This window comes from Microcebus murinus, chromosome 17 (genome assembly GCF_040939455.1).
Source record: "Microcebus murinus isolate Inina chromosome 17, M.murinus_Inina_mat1.0, whole genome shotgun sequence".
Taxonomy (NCBI): Eukaryota; Metazoa; Chordata; class Mammalia; order Primates; family Cheirogaleidae; genus Microcebus; species Microcebus murinus.
The window spans coordinates 5,535,272-5,549,183 of record NC_134120.1 but is presented as its reverse complement, the minus strand read 5'-3'; positions in this window follow the sequence as shown (position 1 = coordinate 5,549,183).

Below are 13,912 nucleotides of genomic sequence, written 5' to 3'. Positions count from 1 at the left end.
GGTGAGAAATAATAGCTTAAATTTCAGGTCAACCTTTATACTCCTTTCCTTACATGTGCCCCCACCATTCTTGCCTACACACTTGCCAAAAATCTAAGTCTATCTAGACCCCCTCCCCCCGTATTATTGCAATTGAAGGTGGCTGGACAAAAACACAGAATCAGTCTGACTGGTCTCCTATTACATATTCATGGCCATAGACCTACATGGTCTTCTAATGCTATCAGGGAATTCTACCACATTTCACAGTTATTTGTTCTCCTTCACAGCTATACAAATCACCTTGTCTCTTCTTGAACCTTAACACCTCACCCATTTCACTCTCAGCCAAAAACTTTGCCTTGTTCTTTACTGAGAAAATCAGCAATCAAAGAGAAATGTCATAGTCTCTCCCCATCACATCTGCCTATGTACCAACATCTGACTCCATGTACTCCCTGCATGCCTCCAACAGCCCATGAGATATTTCTGTTCCTTCCCTAAAGACTGCTCCTCCACTGCTTCCTAGGTCTGCATCTACCACTCAACCCAAAAAACCTGCTCTTACTGTAATCATTAATGGCCTCAATGTTGCTAAAATCAATGGTCAGTTCTCAGTCCTAATTTTGTTTGGCCTAATGATAGAAAGGGACACAGTTGATCACTTCTTCTTCCTTGACACATTTTCTTCACTATGCTTCCAGGATACAACCTTTTCCTGGGTTAATTCCTACTTTACCAGTTACTCCCACTCAGTTTATTTAAGGTTTATTCTTTTATGCTTGACTTAATATTGCACTGCCTCACTATGTAGTCTTAATATCTCTTTTCTTTTCTACATATTGTTCCATACTTCATCCAGTCTCATGGTCCTACAAAACGTCTCCATGCTGATTTCTCTCAAAATTATACATTCTGCCTAGGTGTCTCAATCTCTTCCGACTCATATATCTAACTCACTGCTTGGCTTTTCCAATGAGATATCTCAACCTCAACCTGAACCCGACTGAATGCCTGATGTTCCTCCAATTTTTCATCACAGGCTTCCCCATTTCAATTGTGGGCCATTTGATTCTTACAGTTGTTCAGCCTGAAACGTTGGAGGCATACTTAGTCTTTTGTTCTCTCATGTAACCCTCAACCAACCAAGGAAAAACTTCAAAAGATACACAGAACAATCTTCAAAACATATACAGAGTAAGAGCCCTCATAACCATCAGACCTGCTTCCCTCTCACACAAGCCACTATCTTCACTTGCCCAGGTTACAACATCACCTTCCCATGGCTGCTCTTCCTGCTCCTGTATTCTTTTTTCTAACAGAGAACCAAGTGAGCCTCTTAAAGCATAGCTCAGAGTGCGCCTCTCCTCTCCTTTGCCTCCCCTTTTAACTCAGAGTAGAATCAAGTCTCTACCATGGCCATGACATCTTACTAGACTGGGCTCCCCAAACCCTCTTGATCTCACCTCCTTCTCACCATCCCTCATTCTCACTGGTCACACCCACAATGGCAAGCTGGCTGCTCCTCAAATACATTCTCCCTGTTAGATGGGTTGCAGTGGTGTGCTCCTCTGTCTGGAACAATTTTTCCCTAAATACCCACACCTTCTTTTTATTTATTTTTTGTCATGTGTCACTTTTTACATGAACACACTCTAAGCATCCTAGATAATACAATGGCCTCCACCCTCTCTCCTATGACATTCCTGGTCCTCCTTACCTTACTTTACTTATTTTTTATTTCATGGCATATTTTTAATGGATCAGTGTCTCCTTGCTAGAATATTACTTCAAAGGGCTGGAGTCTTTACTCATTTTGTTTACTGATGTATCCCAAGATCTGAAAAGTACCTGTCTCATTATAATATTCAGTAAATAAGTTGAATTAATATATCACACTTCATTGATTGAGACAAAATTGAATATTCTGAATTGAAGCAAAGAGGAAAAAGCCATTCTGGTGTGTTTCACTTTGAACAACTGTGAGTGGCCATGAAGGACAAGGAGGAAGTTCTACTTCTTATCACAGAAAAGATAATTTAATTAATTCACACTGATATTATGGTCCTTGTGAGAAAGCACCATATAGTTTACATGTCCAGATCATCTTTTGAAATTACTGAGAATTAATTTACACCTCTAGAAAGAATAATTAGTCAAATCTTGTGACACTGCATTATTACATGACCTCATCCTCTCTGTTTTATAAAATTTGATTTCCAAACTTGTCAAGAGTTGTTCAGAATTCTTCTCAGCTTAAGCAAACTGTTGAATAATGTTTTCTATATATTGCTTTACCTAAGATCTTCAATATAATCTTATTTCATGACATATTAAGGCAGGTAACAATGTGTCAGAATTTTTCATCTTTCTTAGCTATATTTGGGAAAAAAGAAAAAAGCCATGTAGTCAGACCAGAAAGCCCTCTCCAAAGCTGTCATTTTATAGTGCAAAAGAAAAATCTTGAGAAGACTGATACATTTTAGAAACCTAATTCATATGGAAATACTATTTATAATTTCAAGGAAAATGATTTGCATGTCCCTAGATTACAAATTCTTGGAAGTTGTATTCACATTTAGATACATTCCTCACCCTGCCATTTTTTTATAGCAGTGGTGTGTGCCCAGTGGGCATGGGGAATAGTGTTGATGATAGTAATGTCGTAAAGTAAAATTACATTGTCTTCAAGGCATTATCCACAGTAACTGCACATTCTATTCTATTCTTATTAGTGCATTATATCTTGATAAAGGATTTGTCTCAATAAGCCTGTAGCACTAACTTACTTGAATTGATTATATATATTACAGTTTAAATGGTTTTCATCTGACCCATTTTAAATTCATTGCTTTATAATTTCTTTATGAGACAGGATAAGTAGGAGTAGGCAAGGAGATTCTCTTCTATTACACTCTGATTTTTATATGTTGAAGCATATTTTCCATGTGCCAGAGTCAGTTAGGTCTATTTTCCACATCTGAGAAAAGTACCAAAAAAAAAAAAAAGTTAAGATGTGGTAAATTAAATTTATTTACTGAATTCTATAATTAATTTACATTCTTTTTTGCAAGAGTAGTAATTACTAACCAAGGACTCAATTACTAACAAAAAAAAGTTAATGATGCTTTTAAAAACATTGCCTTTTATAATTGCCTTTATAGTAGTTTAAGAATATCTGCTTTGTTATATCTACTGGTTGTCTTCTCTTTATCTAAAGTAAATACAATGAATCCTTCTAATTTCATTCATAAATCTACCTCATATCTTTAACTTTTTTGTCAATCTGCCCTTTGTCTTTTAAGGGCTATGTGTGTTAATCCTAACTATTATGTACACAGCATGCACTTTCCATAATGGGCCCCTAAGAGGTGACATTTATTTACTTCCTTCTCCCTTTTCTGTAGGGACTGATAGATGAGCAAATAAACTATTAAAAAAGAAACTATAAAACAAAACTTTCTAACCTAACTTTCTTTTTATTTGTTTTGTGTTCTTAGAATAACGTAGTTCTTGTAGTTCTTCTGTGTATTGATCATGGAGTTCATGCAGTCAAGGGGTAAGAGCTGATACAGAAACAAATGGTATGTTTCAGACTCAGAGTGAACAGTGTTTTATTTATAATTAAATAGGCCTAAAGTCAGTTTCTAACAAATGTTCCTCCTTTGTTGTCTGTTCTCAGTTCCTCATTTAGTTGTTTATTTCTTGACATGATATGTTCTTTAGTGTTTTTTATTTCTGAATTCAACTTTTTTTCCAGAATCTGACTGTTAGATGATCAAAACGCTTGCCTTTTAAGAATGTATTTCTGTACTATAGGTCTCTGGCAACTAATGAGTGTCAGGATTCATATCATATGTCTTGACAGATACAGTAACTAGCGTGCTTGGGTGCATGCACTCTCTCTCTCCCCCCATATATCTATATCTATAGGTATAAAATATGAGCACACACACACACCCCACACATGAAGGCTGTCCAGAAAGTACCCAGCCATCCTTAATATAATTAGAAAGGTTACATCCAAAAAAATGTATTAGCAAGTATATCTTGTAGAAATAATAGGTAAATTCCTTAACCTGAAAATTAGCATTTAGAATTATCTGATGCAAATATGTTAATGCTAAATGGAGAAATTATAAAACAGTTTAAAATTAGGATAAAAACACAAGAATGGTTACTGTAATGACTTACTTTCCACATTGCAATAGAATTTCAAAAATAAATGTAGTGGGAAGAGAGTCAAGATGGCGGACGAATAACACCGCCAGACAGAGTGTCTCTGCAGAAAAGACAGATTCTAGCAGAAATTAGAGGAAAGAAGCAAGAAGACAAGCATACAGCAGACAAGGGCCAGAAGGAGGGGTACCTGAGACCCCGGGAGACTCCACGGGAGGAGGCTGCGTAGGAGAACTGGAGGCTGAGACCACCGGAGCAGCCTGGAGACTAGCGGCAAGGACACCACCTAACCCCTCAGAAACTAAACAAGGTGTGTGAATACCCAAACAATAACTTAAGGAAAGAAACAACAACTGATCAACATGGGAAGAAATCAGCGAAAGAACTCAGGAAATATGAAGAACCAAATGGAAAACACCCCCCCAAAAAGGAGCACCAGCCCCCTAAAAACGGACACCAACCAAAATCAGGCAACCAATATGACAGAAGAGGAATGTCATATGTGGATCATAAGAACACTCACCCAGCTGCAACAACAACTCAATAACCAACACAAAGAAACCACAAAAAGCCTCCAGGATATGGGAAAAGAAATAGACACAATGAAGAAAAGTGTAACCGAACTCCTGGAAATGAAGATTCAATGCAAGGAACTACAAAATACAGTGGAAAGTCTCAAGAACAGGGTAGATCAAACAAAAGAAAGATTCTCAGAGCTTGAAGATAACACCCTTCAATTAAATAAATCAGTCACAGAAATAGAGCAGAGAAACAAGAGAAAAGAGCAAAGCCTACAAGAGCTGTGGGATTATGTGAAGAAACCTAATGTGAGGGTCATAGGCTTACCAGAAGGGCAAGAAGACAACACTCAAAGGTTGGACAAGCTGTTTGAAGATATAATAGAGGAAAATTTCCCAGGCCTTGCTCAAAATCTTGATATACAAGTTCAAGAAGCTCAGAGGACCCCTGGGAGATTCAATGCAAACAGGAAGACGTCACGACATGCAGTCATCAGACTGACCAAAGTATCAACTAAAGAGGCCCTTCTAAGAGCTGTAAGACAAAAGAAGCAAGTGACATACAAGGGAAAGCCAATTCGAATAACATCAGACTTCTCTAATGAGACTTTACAAGCAAGGAGAGACTGGGGCCCCATTCTCACTCTTTTGAAACAAAACAATGCCCAGCCTAGAATATTATTCCCTGCAAAACTAAGCTTCATATATGAAGGAGAAATAAAAACATTCTCAGACAAGCAAAGGCTCAGAGAATTCACCAAGACAAGACCAGCCCTACAAGAAGTACTTAAAACAGCGTTATGCACGGAACATCATAATAATAACCCACGAATATAAAAACAACCAAAACCCAAAGATATTAAAGGCCAGATATTACAATGGCTCAAGACAGAAATCATAGCAACAACATCCAACCCAACAGAATGATCAGTAATCTACCTTACCTATCAGTTCTCTCAATAAATGTGAATGGCTTAAACTCTCCACTCAAGAGACATAGGCTGGCTGAATGGATAAGAAAATACAGGCCAAGTATATGCTGTCTTCAGGAAACACATCTAACCTGCAAGGATGCATATAGACTAAAAATAAAAGGGTGGAGATCAACATTCCAAGCAAATAGAAGCCAAAAGAAGGCTGGTGTGGCAGTTCTAATTTCAAATGATTTAGTTTTTAAACCAACAAAAGTAGTAAAAGACAAAGAGGGTCATTATATAATGGTGAAGGGCACAGTCCAACAAGAAGAGATAACAATTTTAAATATATATGCACCCAACTTAGGTGCACCCAGTTTCATAAAGCAAACCTTACTGGAGCTAAGCAAATGGATTAATAGCAACTCCATAATTGCCGGAGATTTCAACACCCCACTGACGGCACGAGACAGATCCTCCAAACAGAAAATTAATAAAGAAATAATGGACTTAAACAAAACTCTAGAACAATTGGGTCTGACTGACATTTACAGAACATTCTACCCAAAATCCACTGAATATACGTTCTTCTCATCAGCTCACGGGACATTCTCTAAGATTGACCATATCCTAGGACACAAAGAAAATCTCAAGAAATTTAAAAAAAATAGAAATCATACCATGTACCTTCTCAGATCACAGTGGAATAAAAGTAGAAATCAACCCTAACAGAAACTCACATTTCTACACAAAAACGTGGAAATTAAACAACCTCCTACTAAATGATTACTTCATAAATGAAGAAATCAAGACGGAAATAAAAAAATTCTATGAAGAAAACGACAATGGAGAGACAAGTTATCAACTCCTCTGGGACACAGCTAAAGCAGTTCTGAGAGGAAAGTTTATCTCCATAAATGCCTATAACCAAAAGACAAAAAGATCACAAATAGACAATCTAATGAAACGACTCAAAGAGCTGGAAAAAGAAGAACAGACCAACCCCAAACCCAGCAGAAGAAGTGAAATCAACAAGATCAAATCAGAACTAAACGAAATTGAAAACAGGGAAGCTATTCAGGAGATTAATAAAACAAAAAGTTGGTTCTTTGAAAAAATAAACAAAATTGACACACCACTGGCTAAGCTAACGAAAAGCAGAAAAGAGAAATCTCTAATAAGCTCCATCAGGAACAAAAAAGGAGATATCACAACTCATCCCAAATAGATACAAGATACAATTTATGAATACTACAAAAATCTTTATGCACATAAACTGGAAAATGTGAAGGAAATGGACAAATTTCTAGAAACACACAGCCTTCTCAGGCTCAACCAGGAAGAAATAGATTCCCTGAACAGATCAATCTCAACAGCTGAAATAGAAACAGCAATTAAAAATCTCCCTAAAAAGAAAAGTCCCGGTCCAGATGGCTTCACACCTGAATTTTACCATACTTACAAAGAGGAACTAGTACCTATCTTGCAGAAACTATTCCACAACATCGAGAAGAATGGAAACCTCCCCGACACCTTTTATGAAGCGAATATTACTCTGATACCAAAACCAGGAAAGGAAGCAACAAAAAAAGAAAACTACAGACCAATATCCCTAATGAATATAGATGCAAAAATTTTCAACAAAATCTTAGCTAACTGAATCCAGACACTTATCAAAAAAATAATCCACCACGACCAAGTGGGCTTCATCCCAGGGATGCAGGGATGGTTCAACATACGTAAATCTATAAATGCAATTCACCACATAAACAGAAGCAAAAACAAAGACCACATGATTCTTTCAATAGATGCAGAAAAAGCTTTTGACAAAATTCAACACCCTTTCATGATATGAACACTTAAGAAAATAGGCATAGAAGGGACATACCTAAAAATGATACAAGCCATATATGACAGACCCATAGCCAACATCATACTGAATGGGGAAAAATTGAAATCATTCCCACTTAGAACTGGAACCAGACAAGGCTGCCCACTATCTCCACTTCTGTTCAACATAGTGCTGGAAGTCTTGGCTACAGCAATCAGACAGGAAAATGGAATCAAAGGTATCCAAATAGGGGCAGAAGAGATCAAACTTTCACTGTTTGCTGATGATATGATATTGTATCTAGAAAACCTCAAAGATTCAACCAAGAAACTCCTGGAACTGATCAATGAATTTAGTAAAGTCTCAGGATACAAAATCAATACACAGAAATCAGAGGCATTCACATACGCCAACAACAATCTAATTGAGAACCAAATCAAAGACTCAATTCCTTTCACAATAGCAACAAAGAAATTAAAGTACCTAGGAATATACTTAACCAAGGACGTAAAAGACCTCTACAGGGAGAACTATGAAACACTGAGGAAGGAAATAGCAGAGGATGTAAACAGATGGAAATCCATACCATGCTCGTGGATCGGCAGACTCAATATCATCAAAATGTCTATACTATCCAAACTGATCTACAGATTCAATGCAATATCTATTAAAATCCCATCAGCATTCTTCACAGATATAGAAAAATAATTTTACGCTTCGTATGGAACCAAGGAAGACCCCGAATATCAAGAGCAATTCTAGGCAACAAAAACAAAATGGGAGGCATTAATATGCCAGATATCAAACTATACTACAAAGCTGTAGTAATTAAATCAATATGGTATTGGCACAAAAATAGGAATATTGACCAGTGGAACAGATGCGAGAATCCTGATATAAAACCATCCTCATATAGCCATCTAATCTTTGACAAAGCAGACAAAAATATACGCTGGGGAAAAGAATCCCTTTTCAATAAATGGTGCTGGGAAAACTGGATAGCCACCTGTAGAAGGCTAAAACAGGACCCACACCTTTCACCTCTCACAAAAACCAACTCACACTGGATAACAGACTTAAACCTAAGGTATGAAACTATTAGAACTCTAGAGGAAAAAGTTGGAAACACTCTCCTAGACATCGGCCTGGGCAAAGAGTTTATGAAGAAGTCCCCAAAGGCAATCACAGCAGCAACAAAAATAAATAAATGGGACATGATCAAACTACAAAGCTTCTGCACAGCCAAAGAAATAGTCATGAAAGTAAACAGACAACCTACAGAATGGGAGAAAATTTTTGCATCCTATGCATCTGATAAGGGACTGATAACTAGAATATCCTTAGAACTCATGAAAATCAGGAAGAAAAAATCAAATAACCCCATTAAAAAGTGGGCAAAGGACTTGAACAGAAATTTTTCTAAAGAAGACAGAAGAATGGCCAACAAACATATGAAGAAATGCTCAACATCTCTAATCATCAGGGAAATGCAAATCAAAACCACAATGAGATATCACTTAACCCCAGTGAGAATGGCCTTTTTCAAAAATTCTCCAAACAATAAATGCTGGTGTGGTTGCGGAGAGAAAGGAACACTCCTACACTGCTGGTGGGACTGCAAACTAGTTCAACCTCTGTGGAAAGCAATATGGAGATACCTTAAAGTGATACAAGTGAATCTACCATTTGATCCAGCAATCCCATTGCTGGGCATCTACCCAAATGATCCAATGACACTCTACAAAAAAGACACCTGCACTCGAATGTTTATAGCAGCACAATTCATAATTGCAAGGCTGTGGAAACAGCCCAAGTGCCCATCAATCCAAGAATGGATTAATAAAATGTGGCATATGTATACCATGGAGTACTATTCAGCTCTAAGAAACAATGGTGATATAGCACATCTTATATTTTCCTGGTTAGAGCTGGAACCCATACTACTAAGTGAAGTATCCCAAGAATGGAGAAACAAGCACCAGATATATTCTCCAGCAAACTGGTATTAACTGAGTAGCATCTAAGTGGACACATAGGTACTACAGTAATAGAGTATTGGGCAGGTGGGAGGGGGAGGGGGTCGGGTATATACATACATAATGAGTGAGATGTGCACCATCTGGGGGATGCTCATGATGGAGACTCAGACTTTTGGGGGGAAGGGGGGAAATGGGCATTTATTGAAACCTTAAAATCTGTACCGCCATAATATGCCGAAATAAAAAAAAAAAAAAGAAAAGAAAAGAAAAAAAAAAAACAAGGCATCAAAACTAAACAATGCAAAAAAAAAAAAAATGTAGTATGCTAGATAAAAGAACCTAAGTGTCTATACCAGAAAAGAAGAAATGATATGGAAGATGTTCAGAGATGATATGATTGTCTAAATAGAAAACCACAAATAATCTTCAGACAAAATATAGCTGTATAAGTTGAATAGTTGTCATATCAATGTACAAATTAATTGCATTTCTACCCAGCAGTATTGAACAAATAGAAAATGTTATTTGATTTCATAAAGGAATATAAGAAAAAATGTATAAGGAACTAAGGAATAAATCTAAGGACAGACAGCCATGGCTCGTATGAAATTCATTATAAGCCTTTAATTTTAATAAAATAATTATTTTATACTGATAAAAATTAATATTTATAAAAATTAAATATTATAATGAGCATTAGATTAAGTAATGTAAAGATATCAATTCACCACAAATACATCATAGTCCATTAGGCTCTTTTTCCCAGAGAAGTTTATGAGATTATTCTATTGATAAAACTCATTTGAAATAACAGAAAACTCAGAATAGTTATGAAAATTTTGAAAAGGTTCTAGTCAGGTAACTTATCCTTCCAAATGTTCACATTTTTAGTACACCAATATTAAGCCTTTAGAATAAATAAGATAGTGTATATATGTGTGCATATGTGTGTGTGTGTGTGTGTGAGAGAGAGAGAGAGAGAGAGAGAAAGAGAGAGAGACAGAGAGAGAGAGAGAGAAAGAGGATAGTCAAATAAACCAATAAAACAGAACCAAGAGCCCAGAAATATGTGGAAACTTGATATAGAATGTAGGATGCAGTACAGAGCAGTGGGTGAGAAGACGAACTATTTAATAAATGATGCTTGAAGCTCTTACTGGAGGGGGGAGGGGGCATAAGCAATATATGTAACTTAACACTTGTACCCCCATAATACGCTAAAATAAAAAAATTAAAATAAATAAATAAAAAATAAAATAAAATAAAATCAGTTATTGAAATAAAAATAAATAAATAAATAAATGATGCTAACACAATTGCTTAACCAGAAGCTAAAAATAAGTGAATAAATTGATCCCTGCTTTATACCATACACAAAAATCAATTACAAAAAGATTAAGGACATAGATGTAAAAGGCAAAATTTTAAATCATTTTAAAAATACATATTTATGATTTCAGAATAGGGAAGTCTTCTTTTTAAAATATATAAAAATATAAATTATGAGGAAAAGATATATAAATTAGACTACTTAGAAATTTGAAACCTTGGTTCATCACAAGACATGATAGATAAAATGCAAAAAACAGTTGCAAACTTAGAGAAAATACATATAATATAGCTGATAAAGTATCAATACCTAGACAGATAACTAAGGAAATAGCAAATTGCTTATTTAAATAAAAGGAAAATATAAATATTTTATAAGAAAAAATATGAGTGGCAAATAAAAATATGAAATTTTGATTAATCTCATTAGTAATCATGAAAATGTATATTGAACATATAATAAAATATGATTTTTTAAAATGCTAAACTTTCAAAAATCAACACAAGGCAATACTATTTATTCCTAAGAATGTGGAAAAACAGGAATAATCATATCCTAATAACTTAATGAATATAAATGATATAAATTTTAAAACATTTATATCATCTAACAATGTTGAAAATCTTCATACTTTATGAGCCAACAATTTCACAAGTAGAAATATGCCCTACAGAAATGTGTTCATGTTTCCCTGGAGCTTTGTATATTAGAAAAAATGTCAAGAAGTCAAAATTCTACTGACAAAAGAATAGATAAGTTTATTACCATAGATTTATAAAGCAGAGCACTACACAACAAGGACAATAAATTTCACTAACAAAATCACATAAATTAACCTTAAAAATTAAATATTCAGTGGAAAAAAAGTTGCAGAAAAATATATACAACAGCATAATTTCAGTTATATAAGTAATATAACTATGCATACATAAATAATGTAATTATATAGCATATAGCAATTAATTACATTAATTACATGTAATTTATGATAAAACCATAAAATTGAAAAAGGATATTCTTAGCATAAAATTCAGCTTAATGCTTGCTCTGGGAGTTCAGAGGTGTTATGTAGGAGGATCAATGTTTACTATCCTAAGTTAGGTGGTGAGTCCCCAGCAAGCACTTTTGATCACACTTAAAATTATGCAAATACATTATATATGCTTATATATGTTACATGTCCTATGTCCAGAAATAAAAAATAGGAAGAGGAGGAGAGAGAAATGCATTCCAATCAGAAAGAACAACTTTATATAAGTTCCTTTGAGAATGACATCACAGTGTATGAGAATAAATGAATCCAAAGGAGGAGGACAAAATGATACAAGACAAGGGTTGAGGTGTAGGTGGGGAGAAGAAAATGTGCACTTGGATGAGGGTGATGCACGTTTTCACATACATCATTACCTATGAAAAGGAGCCAGAAATTCTTAGAGAAATGTCGGATCAAACGTCTGGGAAAGACCCCAAGAATGACAAAACAAGCACCACATGTACTCACTATCAAATTGGTATTAACTGATCAACACTTAAGTGCACATACAGTAGTAACATTCATCAGGTGTCAGGCAGATGGGAGTGGGAAGAAGGGGATGGGTATATTCACACCTAATGGGTGTGGTGTGCACTGTCTGGGGGATGGACATGCTTGAAGCTCTGATTCAGGCTGGGCAAAGGCAATATAGGTAACCTAAACATTTGTACCCCCATAATATGCTGAAATTAAAAAAAATGAATGATAAAAGAAAGTCTGGGAAAGGAAGAGTAGGAAATGAATCTGAGATATTTAATTATGCCAGAAATAACAGAAGTGCTCACAAATTGTGTATCAAAAGAGAGGTTTTTGATCTGAGTGAGAAAGAATAGCTTGCAACAAAATCAAGGTCCTAACAAGAACAAGAATAAATCCAAGTAGAACACACACACAAAAGTCATGTTTAACGGGATTGGAGAGCTGTTGAAACACAAAGGACAAGCACAACTAAGAATGCAGATTTGCCGTACTCTTCTAAAGATTCCATGAAGAGATCTGACCAATTCGCCTTAGCTAATTGATGAAACTGAGCTTCATTAATGGTGAAACATTTGATAGTACAGCCCCCAATAGAATGCAATAGGTCATGCACAAAATCACCCATAAAACCCTCAATATTTTAACAGAAATGCATTCAAGCCTCCAGACATTTTTTGCAACTTGTGGGAAATGTATCAATAGAAAATTGAATTAATCATCACAAGAAGTCAAAAAGACAAATTCAAAATAAGTCTACAAGAATACTAACTCTTTATGAGTCTTCAAAAAGTCAATGTCATGAGCAAGGGCTTCTTTGTATTAAAAGAGAGACATAATCATCAATTGTAAAGCTTTAAGCTAGATTGAATCCTGGCTTGCATCTGAAAAAATTAAGAAAAACATGTTCTTGTAACGAGTAGGTAAGTTTGAGTGTACTCAAGAGTAGATGGCATTAAAACTATTTTTAACTTTTTAAGATTGATAAACACACTGATACTGATTGTAATGTCTTAAATAATTAAAAATCAAATAATCCAGAGTGCTGCACAATATACATGATTTAATCAGAAAAAAGTGAAGATATTTATTTAGGAAAACTACTACCTAATAAGTGTAGAAGGGATGGTGAAAATCCTGCCTTTTGCAATTCTTTGTTAATAATTGCCTCAGGCAACTACTGTTTTATATACACACGCACACACACACACATATATATTCTTTTATTTCAGAATATTACACTGGGCACAAATGTTTTGGTTACAAAAAATTGCTTTAGTACCATTTGAGTCAAAGTTATTAGTGTGTCCGTCACATAGAATAGTGTGTGTTGTACCCATTAGGTGTGAATTTACCCAGGCCCTCCTTTCTGCTCCCAACTGCTGGATTTCTGATGGATGTTATTTGCATGGTGCACATACGTGTTGATCAATTAGTTTCTACTTAATGGTGAGTACACAAAGTGCTTGTTTTGCCATTCTTGTGATACTTCGCTTAGAAGAATGGTCTCCAGTTCAATCCAGGTTAACAAAGAGGTATTAGTGCACCATTTTTTTTATGGATGAGTAGTACTCCATGGTATACATATTCCACATTTTATTAATCCACTCTTGTATTGATGGAACTTGCGTTGTTTCCACTTCTTTGCAATTGTGAATTATGCTGCTATAAA